General features: G+C 48.1%; 1 pseudogene; it reads right to left on the reverse strand.

The window, feature by feature from the left end:
• Nucleotides 1–321: 321 nt before the first annotated feature.
• On the reverse strand, nt 322–1,250 carry LOC120400898 (annotated as a pseudogene).
• Nucleotides 1,251–9,315: the final 8,065 nt, after the last annotated feature.

The raw sequence follows: 9,315 nt of genomic DNA on the forward strand, positions 1-9,315 counted from the left end.
ATGGCACGTTTTAATCATTTCATTTTACACATTGCTCTTGTGATTGTGCATACTGTGCACTATACAGTTTCTCTCTTAAATTTGTCTTTAACATTGTCATGAAACAGACATAAAGGTGAGGAAGACACAAAAAACAGGTGATCAAAAGTTTGAGACAAGGTGACATTACAAGTGTAAAAGGAACCTTGGAGACTCTCGGGCTGGAAATCCCACAAGAAGATGTTCTCATGAACGTTCTGGTGCTTCCTTCCTTCCAGCTAGGTTGACAATCCTGGCCAAGACCCGGAAGAACAGAATCACCATGAACACAAGTAATTATTTTTAGCAGAAGTTAATTCTGACCTCAGCTTTTGGATAGAATGGCCTCAGCACCCGGCCCCTGATCTGCTTGGTCTTCATGCTGTATATGATGGGGTTCAGCATGGGTAGCACCAAGAGGTAGAGGTCTGCCAGCAGGATGTGGATGTGTGCAGGGATGTTCTGGCCCCAGCGCTGCGTGTAGAAGGAGAATAGTGCTGGGGTGTAGAAGACCAGGATGACGCACACATGGGAGCCGCAGGTGCCGAAGGATTTCAGGCACGCATCCCTGGAGGAAAGGCTGAGGACGGCCCGGAAGATCAGGATGTAGGAGATGGCGATGAAGATGGAGTCTGATCCCACCACAAAAGTTGCGGCCATTATCCCATAGGCATAGTTGGGCGTGATGTCCCCACAGGCCAGCTTCACCACGGCCATGTGCTCGCAGTAGGAGTGGGAGATGACCCTGGGACCACAGTACGGCAGGCGACTGACCATGCATGTCAAGGGGGTCATCAGCCCGATGCCCCGCACAAAGACAGCCAACCTGATCTTGGCGATGACGGCGTTGGTGAGGATGGTGGTGTAGCGCAATGGCTTGCAGATGGCGATGTAGCGGTCGAAGGCCATGGCCAGCAACATCCGGACTCCATACCTGAGAAGCTGTGGATGAAGAACATCTGGACCACGCAACACTCAAAGCTGATTTCATGGGAGCGGAACCAGAAGATGCTCAGGATCTTGGGCACGGTGGAGGTGGTGAGCTCCAGGTCAATGCCGGCCAGTATGCAGAGGAAGTAGTACATGGGCAAGTGCAGACTCGGCTCCGTCGTGATCACAAAGAGGAGGGTGAAGTTCCCCAGCAGGGCCACAACGTACATGGCACAGAACGGGAAGGCGATCCAGAAGTGGGTGGCCTCCATCCCCGGAATACCCATTAGGAGGAAAGTGGAGGGGGTGGAGTGATTTTAGCAGGACATGGTGCACGGCCGGTTTCCAGGACCATTTGGGAGGCTGGAATTGAAACCACACGGCAGGTTAGTGTCGGCAATGAAAACGTTTTGTCACTGCAGGTTGTTCCTCTCTGGACCCCAGTGCATGCAGACTGCCCCTGTCTGCCTTCTCCCATATGGAGAATTACAGCCCCATCACCCCGGCCTCCACCAGCTCCTGGGCCTCCCCGGCTTCATTCACCGCAGGAACCAGTTCAAAATGGCCATCTTTTCTACAGCTCTCCCAGGATTTGCTCAAGCTGCACACAAGGACCTTTTCTCTATGCACTTCTCACTGCTGCTTCCCCTCAGAGCTGGACCACAGCTGTACCCCCAGTTCCAGTTTTGGGGACCTGGAAGGACAACTAGCCCAATGTCTGAATGGCTTTATGCGACAGCCCAGAAGGGTTTAAATGCAAGAGAAATGGAAGGTTCAGTAGAACCCTGAGATGGGGTCACAAATAGGGTCACCCCTATGTCTTAGAAGGGTGTAAAGAGCATCTCCTTCTGGGGAGGGGCGGGTGATGGCTGAGCCTTGTGGAAGCACTGAATCAGCACTCTCCGCAGGCTTCATCCATCACTTTTGGAGCAGCATTAGTTGTGGGGCTGCCCCATGGAGGAGGTAGGATTTCACGCACTCTGGGCTGTAGCAGCCATCTTCTGGATGGACTTCCTATTTGTGGGGGCCTTTTGTCCTGCATTATGCGATGGAAACCTGCATCTCCTGGGAGTTAACTAAGGTCAGTGTGTGTGTAGATAACAACTGTAATAAGAATATAAGAACGGCCAAGCCACTATGACCAAATCCCTTTCCACAGTACTCCTTCCAAGGCAATCATTTCCCATTTGTATGTGTGCAACTGATTATTCCTTACTGAGTGAAGTACTTTGCATTTGTCCTTATTGAACTTCATCCTAGTTACTTCAGAGCATTTCTCCAGTTTGTCCAGCTCATTTTGAATTTTAATCCTATCCTCCAAAGCACTTGCAACACCTCTCAGCTTGGTATGATCCGCAAACTTATAAGTGTATGCTCTATGACATTATCTAAGTCATTGATGAAGATATTCAACAGTACCATACACAGAATGGATCCCTGTGGGACCCCACTCGTTATTCCCTTCCAGCATGACTGTGAACCACTGATAACTACTCTCTGGGAATGGTTTTCCAACCAGTTTTGCACCCACCTTATAGTAGCTCCATATAGGTTGCATTTCCCTAGTTTGTTTATGAGAAGGTCATGCGAGACAGTATCAAAAGCCTTACTAAAGTCAAGATATACCACATCTACCGCTCCCCCCCATTCAGAAGGCTTGTTACCCTGTCAGAGAAAGCTCTTAGTCTGGTTTCACACAATTTGTTCTTGACAAATCCATGCTGACTGTTATTTATCACCTTATTATCTTCTAGGTGTTTGCAAATTGATTTCTTGATTATTTGCTCCATTATCTTTCCAGGTACAGAAGTTAAGCTGACTGGTCTGTAATTTCCTGGGTTGTCCTTATTTCCCTTTTGATAGATTGGCATTATATTTGCCCTTTTCCAGCCTTCTGGGATCTCTCCTGTCTTCCATGACTTTTCAGAGATACTTGCTAATGACTCAGATATCTCCTCAGTCAACTCTTTGAGTATTCTAGGATGCATTTCATCAGACCCTGGTGATTTGAAGACATATAATTTGCCCAAGTCATTTTTAACTTGTTCTTTCCCTATTTTAGCCTCTTCTGATCCTACCTCATTTTCACTGTCATTCACTATTTTAGACATTCAATCATTACCAACCTTCTTGTTGAAAACTGAAACAAAGATGTCACAGAGCACCTCTGTCATTTCCACATTTTCTGTTATTATTTTTCCCCCTTCATTGAGTAACAGGCCTACCCTGTCCTTGGTCTTCCTCTTGCTTCTAATATATTTGTAGAATGTTTTCTTCTTACCCTTTATGTTTCTATCTAGTCTGATCAAGTTTTGTGCCTTGGACTTTCTAATTTTGTCCCTAAATACGTGTGTTATTTGTTTTAATTCAATTTAACCAACTTTCTACTTTTGTAGAACTCTTTTTTGATTTTTAGATCATGGAAGATCTCCTAGTTAAGCCAGGGTGGTCTCTTGCCATACTTCCTATCTTTCCTACACAGTGGGATAGTTTGCTCTTGTGCCCTAAATAAAGTCTCTTTGAAAAACTGCCAACTGTCTTCCATTGTTTTTCCCCTTAGACTTGCTTCCCATGGGATCTTACCTACCAACTCCCTGAGTTTGCTAAAGTCGCCTTCTTGAAATCCATTGTCTTTATTTTGCTGTTCTCCCTCCTACCATTCCTTAGAATCATGAACTCTACCATTTCATGATCACTTTCACCCAAGCTGCCTTCTACTTTCTAATTCTCAACCAGTTCCTCCTGTAGCGGGCCGGTGTGGCTCCCCTCCTCCCCGGAGAGGGTAGAGCCCCGGACACAGGAAGGGGCGGGGCTACAGAGAGGTGAGCCAGCCCCTCAGAGGGTCAGGCGGCGACCCGGAAGGATAAAAGCCGGCCCTTCCAGCTCAGTCGGCGCCCAGCCACCGCGGGGAGCAGACCTGCCTGAGGGAGCTCCTGATGGGGAAACCGCTGGAGTCCAGGGCAGCTGCCCGGACTGGCCGGAGATCCCCCTCGCTCACTACTGGGAAGACCTGCCGGAGCTTCCACGCACCACCTACGAGGAGGAGCCACCAGGAACTTCCCCGCTACCTTGCTGTTACCCCGAGGAACCTCCGGAGCAGAATTGGCCAGACTTCCCCGAGGAAGTACCAGATCTACCCCCCCAGCCCGGGTTGTGAGGAACCCATGCAGTGGGACTTCCCGGGACCGGACGCCGTGGACCAGGTAGGACCCGAGGGGGATAGTGGAAGTGGCCCGGGGCAGCCGACCTCAGTCAGGCTGCTGACCAGACAATACCCATGTCAGTGTGTTGCGGTCAGGATCCCCACTGACCGTCAGCGGTAACGACCGCTGCCTAGGGCCCCGGGCCGGGACACAGTGGAGTGGGTGGGCCTGTGTCCCCCCTGCCACCCCACTCACGGGTGGCAGTTATCCCCCTCACCAGACTGCTCAGCCTGCCACAAGAGGCCTGAGCTCCCCTGTACTGTTTATTGCTCAGCCCTGCTACAAGAGGCCTGAGCTCCCTTGTACTGTTTATTGCTCAGCCCTGCTGCGAGAGGCCTGAGCCTCCTTGTACTGTTTACTGCTCCGCCTTGCAGCCAAAGGCCGGAGCCCTAATAGACTCTGACTCTGTCGTCTAGCCTTAAAGGGACAGGGCAGAGCCCTCGTGAGACCAGCGGGCCGGTGTGGCTCCCCTCCTCCCCTCGGAGGGTTGAGCCCCGGACGCACCCGGTTACACTCCCTATTTGTGAAAATCAAATCTAGAACAGCCTCTCCCCTAGCAGCTGTCTCCACCTTCTGAAATACAAAAATGTCTCCAATACATTCCAAGAACTTATTGGAAAATCTGTTCCCTGCTGTGTTATATTCCCAGCAGATGTGTGGGTAGTTGAAGACCCCCATCATCACCAAGTCCTGGGCTTTGGATGATTTTGGTAGTTGTTTAAAAAAAGCTTCATCCATGTATTCTTCCTGGTTCGGTGGTCTGTAGTAGACCCCCTATCATGACATCACCCTTGTTTTTTACCCCTTTTTTCCTTACCCAGAGACTTTCAGCAAGTCTGTCTCCTATTTCCATCTCAGCCTCAGTCCAAGTGTATAGATGTTTAATATATCAGGCAACAACTCCTCCCTTTTTCCCTGCCTGGCCTTTCTGAGCAAGCTGTACCCTTCTATGCCAACATTCCAGTCACGCGTATTATCCCAAGTCTCCGTGATGCCAACTGTGTCATAGTTGTGTTTATTTACTAGCATTTCAAGTTCTTCCCGTTTATTCCCCATACTTCTTGCATTAGTATACAGACATCTAAGATACTGATTTGCTTCCCCTCACCTCCCGTTCTATCTTGTCTCTCCCTTATACCTGCTAGAACAGCCTATGCGCCCACAAATTCAAAACTTTCTTCCAGGTCTCCATGTTCTCGACTTACCTGTGGGCTTTGCTCACCTGCCCCCTTCAAACCTAGTTTCAAGCCCTTCTCACTAGGTTAGCCACCATCAAGTGATCCAGCCCCTGTGCCCATTCCCAGCTTCTGACAAACAGAGACTAGGGACCCCATCCCTGCCCATCCTGGCTAATAGCCATTGATGGACCTACCCTCCATGAATTTATCTAGTTCTTTTTTTAACTTATCTAGTTCTTTTGTTATGAGGTTTGTAGTTAACGTTATTGGTACTTAATGCATACTACTAGTATATGTACCGTGCAGATAATACAGATTATGTATGTGATATATATCTATATGCTACCCAGCATATATTAGACAACAGGAACAAAGGTGAGAGGAAAGTGGAGCAAGACTTTTTCCCGAGGATTTTATTCACACGCACACACACACACACACACACACACACCACTCTGTTTCATTTATTTATTGACAGTATCAGAAAGTGAACTTTAAATACTTTGTGCCTGAGATCACTCTGGTAAGGATTTGGGGATTTTCAAAGTGCTCTTTGATGCAGATACACCTTTCTCGACCTGGTGCGTTGTGCTGCTGTGTGGTAAGGTTAAACAACTGGGGACAGAATCTCAAATGTTCAGACACCACAACTAAGGCCAGATTTCCAAAAAAAAGAAAAAGGTTGGCACCAGCAGTTTCCATGGTGGCACGTTTGGGACAGAAGAGCCCAGCACTCAGCACTTATTCTGATGCCTAAATGGCCCTTGGTGGGTTGCTGCATCTCGGAGCTGACGGAATGTCAGGGGCAGATACACCATTTGTTCCGGCAGTATGCATGTCCGTGCCTGTGGCTGGGTGTGTCAGTCATAAAGGCCAGATGTTCCAGCAAAGCAAGAGAAGGTGCAAGGAGCTTTCACACTCCTCTTTGTTACCAGTGCTACACACAAGGGACAGAGTGAAGACAAGGCATGGCCAAGATCACCTTCTGGCCTGCAGCGCTAAGCTCGTGTAGGGACGGTGTATGGTTCCCTGTGAGTCGGAGGTGGAGTTCCCATCCCAGCGTATACAAAGCCCCCACAAACATGCTGTCGAATTAACTCAGAAAACCTCTCCTGCATCCTTACTTCCTAAGATGGTGCAAAGGTGGGAAACAGGTGCCGAAAGCCTTGATATAAACACATGAGCTGAGTACACACGGAGACTGCAGGGCGCAGGCAGGGGGATATCATGGGAAGGCTGCGGTGAGCACACTGTGGGGTAGGTGACCTGGAGGAAAAAGAGGCCATTTCTGCATGGGATCATCCAGGTCGGCACTGATATCTTTCGACACCTTATAGACTAACAGACGTTTTGCAGTATGAGCTTTCGTGGGTGAATACCCACTTCTTCGGATGCAAGTAGTGGAAATTTCCAGGGGCAGGTGTATATATAAGCAAGCAAGAAGCAAGCTAGAGATATCGAGGTTAGATCAATCAGGGAGGATGAGGCCCTGTTCCAGCAGCTGAGGTGTGAAAACCAAGGGAGGAGAAACTGGTTCTGTAGTTGGCAAGCCATTCACAGTCTTTGTTTAGTCCTGAGCTGATGGTGTTAAATTTGCAGATGAACTGGAGCTCAGCAGTTTCTCTTTGAAGTCTGGTCCTAAAGTTTTTTTGCTGTAGGATGGCCACCTTAAGATCTGCTATTGTGTGGCCAGGGAGGTTGAAGTGTTCTCCTACAGGTTTTCCTCCTGAGGGTCGAAATGACAGTGAAATACAAAGCTCAGGTTACATGCATTGACTGAAACCCAGTGATTTCCTTAGGGTTCTGTCTGAAGAACATGCTCTGGAATTCAGATATCCAGAGAAGAGGGGATGTGGGGAATGCACTAAATTAGCCGGGAGCCTCTCAGAAGAGAGTGGAGTTCCTCAGGGATCGGTTTTGGGACCAATCTTAATTAATCTTTTTATTACTGACCTTGGCACAAAAAGTGGGAATGTGCTAATAAAGTTTGCGGATGACACAAAGCTGGGAGGTATTGCTAACCCAGAGAAGGACCGGGATATCATACAGGAAGATCTGGATGACCTTGTAAACTGGAGTAATAGTAATAGGATGAAATTTAACAGTGAAAAGTGCAAGGTCATGCATTTAGGGAGTAATAACGAGAATTTTAATTATAAATTGGGGACACATCAGTTGGAAGTAACAGAGGAGGAGAAGGACCTCAGAGTATTGGTTGATCACAGGGTGACTATGAGCCGACAATGTATTATGGCCGCTAAAAAAGCTAATGCGGTTTTAGGATGCATCAGGCGAGGTATTTCCAGCAAAGATAAGGAGGTGATAGTACCATTATACAAGGCACTGGCGAGACCTCATCTGGAATGCTGTGTGCAGTTCTGGTTTCTCATGTTTAAGAAGGATGAATTCAAACTGGAAGCGGTACAGAGAAGGGCTACTAGGATGATCCGAGGAATGGAAAACCTGTCTTATGAAAGGAGACTCAAAGAGCTTGGCTTGTTTAGCCTAACCTAAAGAAGGTTGAGGGGGGATATGATTGCTCTCTATAAATATATCAGAGGGATAAATATTAGAGAGGGAGAGGAACTATTTAAGCTCAGTACCAATGTGGACACAAGAACAAATGGATATAAACTGGACACTAGGAAGTTTAGACTTGAAATTAGACGAAGGTTTCTAACCCTTAGAGGAGTGAAATTCTGGAACAGCCTTCCAAGGGGAGTAGTGGGGGCAAAAGACATATTTGGCTTTAAGACTAAGCTTGATAAGTTTATGGAGGGGATGATATGATGGGATAGCCTAATTCTGGCAATTAATTTGGCAACTGATCTTTGATTATCAGCAGGTAAGTATGTCCAGTGGTCTGTGATGGGATGTTAGATGGGGTGGGATCTGAGTTACTACAGAGAATTCTTTCCTGAGTGCTGGCTGGTGAGTCTTGCCCGCATGCTGAGAGTTCAACTGATCGCCATATTTGGGGTCGGGAAGGAATTTTCCTCCAGGGCAGATTGGCAGAGGCCCTGGAGGATTTTCGCCTTCCTCTGCAGCATGGGGCATGGGTCACTTGCTGGAGGATTCTCTGCACCTTGAGGTCTTCAAACCAAAATTTGAGAACTTCAATAACTCAGACATAGGTTAGGGGGTTGTTACAGGAGTGGGTGGGTGAGATTCTGTGGCCTGCGTTGTGCAGGAGATCAGGCTAGATGATCATAATGGTCCCTTCTGACCTTAGAGTGTATGAGTCTATGAGAAGAGTTTATCCAATCAACTTACTGGGCCCTCAGAACAATTCACAGCAGAGTTTTGTTGTTCTGACGTTACCGAGTTCCATAAAAAACCCTTGTCGGGTCTGAAATCCCCTTTTTTGTTTTCAAAAGAGAAAACACCATCTTTGTATGTAATTCAACCGTGTACCACCAGACACTGCCCTCTAGAGTTAAGCTGGTGTCTGTTTAGTGGGCAAAGGGGGTGTTTTAAGCTGTTGAGTGACAAGTGATTTTATCCCAGGTCAATATAGTTTATAGTATAGAGAAGCAAAGCCTGGGAGGGTAACTCCTCATAACTGTTTTGGAACCAATTCAAGGAGGTAACTCCCCCACTATTTTGAATCACATGTGGTTCTTCTTGTACAAACACTTTTCTCATATTTGCCACCTGATCAACTGGTTTGTTCATTTATAACCCACAGTTTCTAATAACCACATTTGCAATTAGAGCAGAGATCCCCAAACTGTGGGGCGCGTTCCCCTAGGGCTGCAGGGAGGAACATATTGGGGGGCATAGCAGGGCCCGGGACAGCCCCCACAGGGGTTGGGGAGGTAGCACCACCAGGACTATTCCCATCCCCAGCTCTTCTCCAGTTCCACCCCCAGCCATGTCCCTGGCTCCCGGCCCCGGGCCTGGCCCCGTCCCTAGCCTCGGCAGGGCTCCGCACTCAGCTGAGGTCCCAGCTGCTGGCCCTCACCAAGGCCTGGTGGCAGCTCCAC

The sequence above is a fragment of the Mauremys reevesii genome, linkage group 1, assembly GCF_016161935.1.
Source record: "Mauremys reevesii isolate NIE-2019 linkage group 1, ASM1616193v1, whole genome shotgun sequence".
In the NCBI taxonomy this organism is placed as follows: domain Eukaryota; kingdom Metazoa; phylum Chordata; order Testudines; family Geoemydidae; genus Mauremys; species Mauremys reevesii.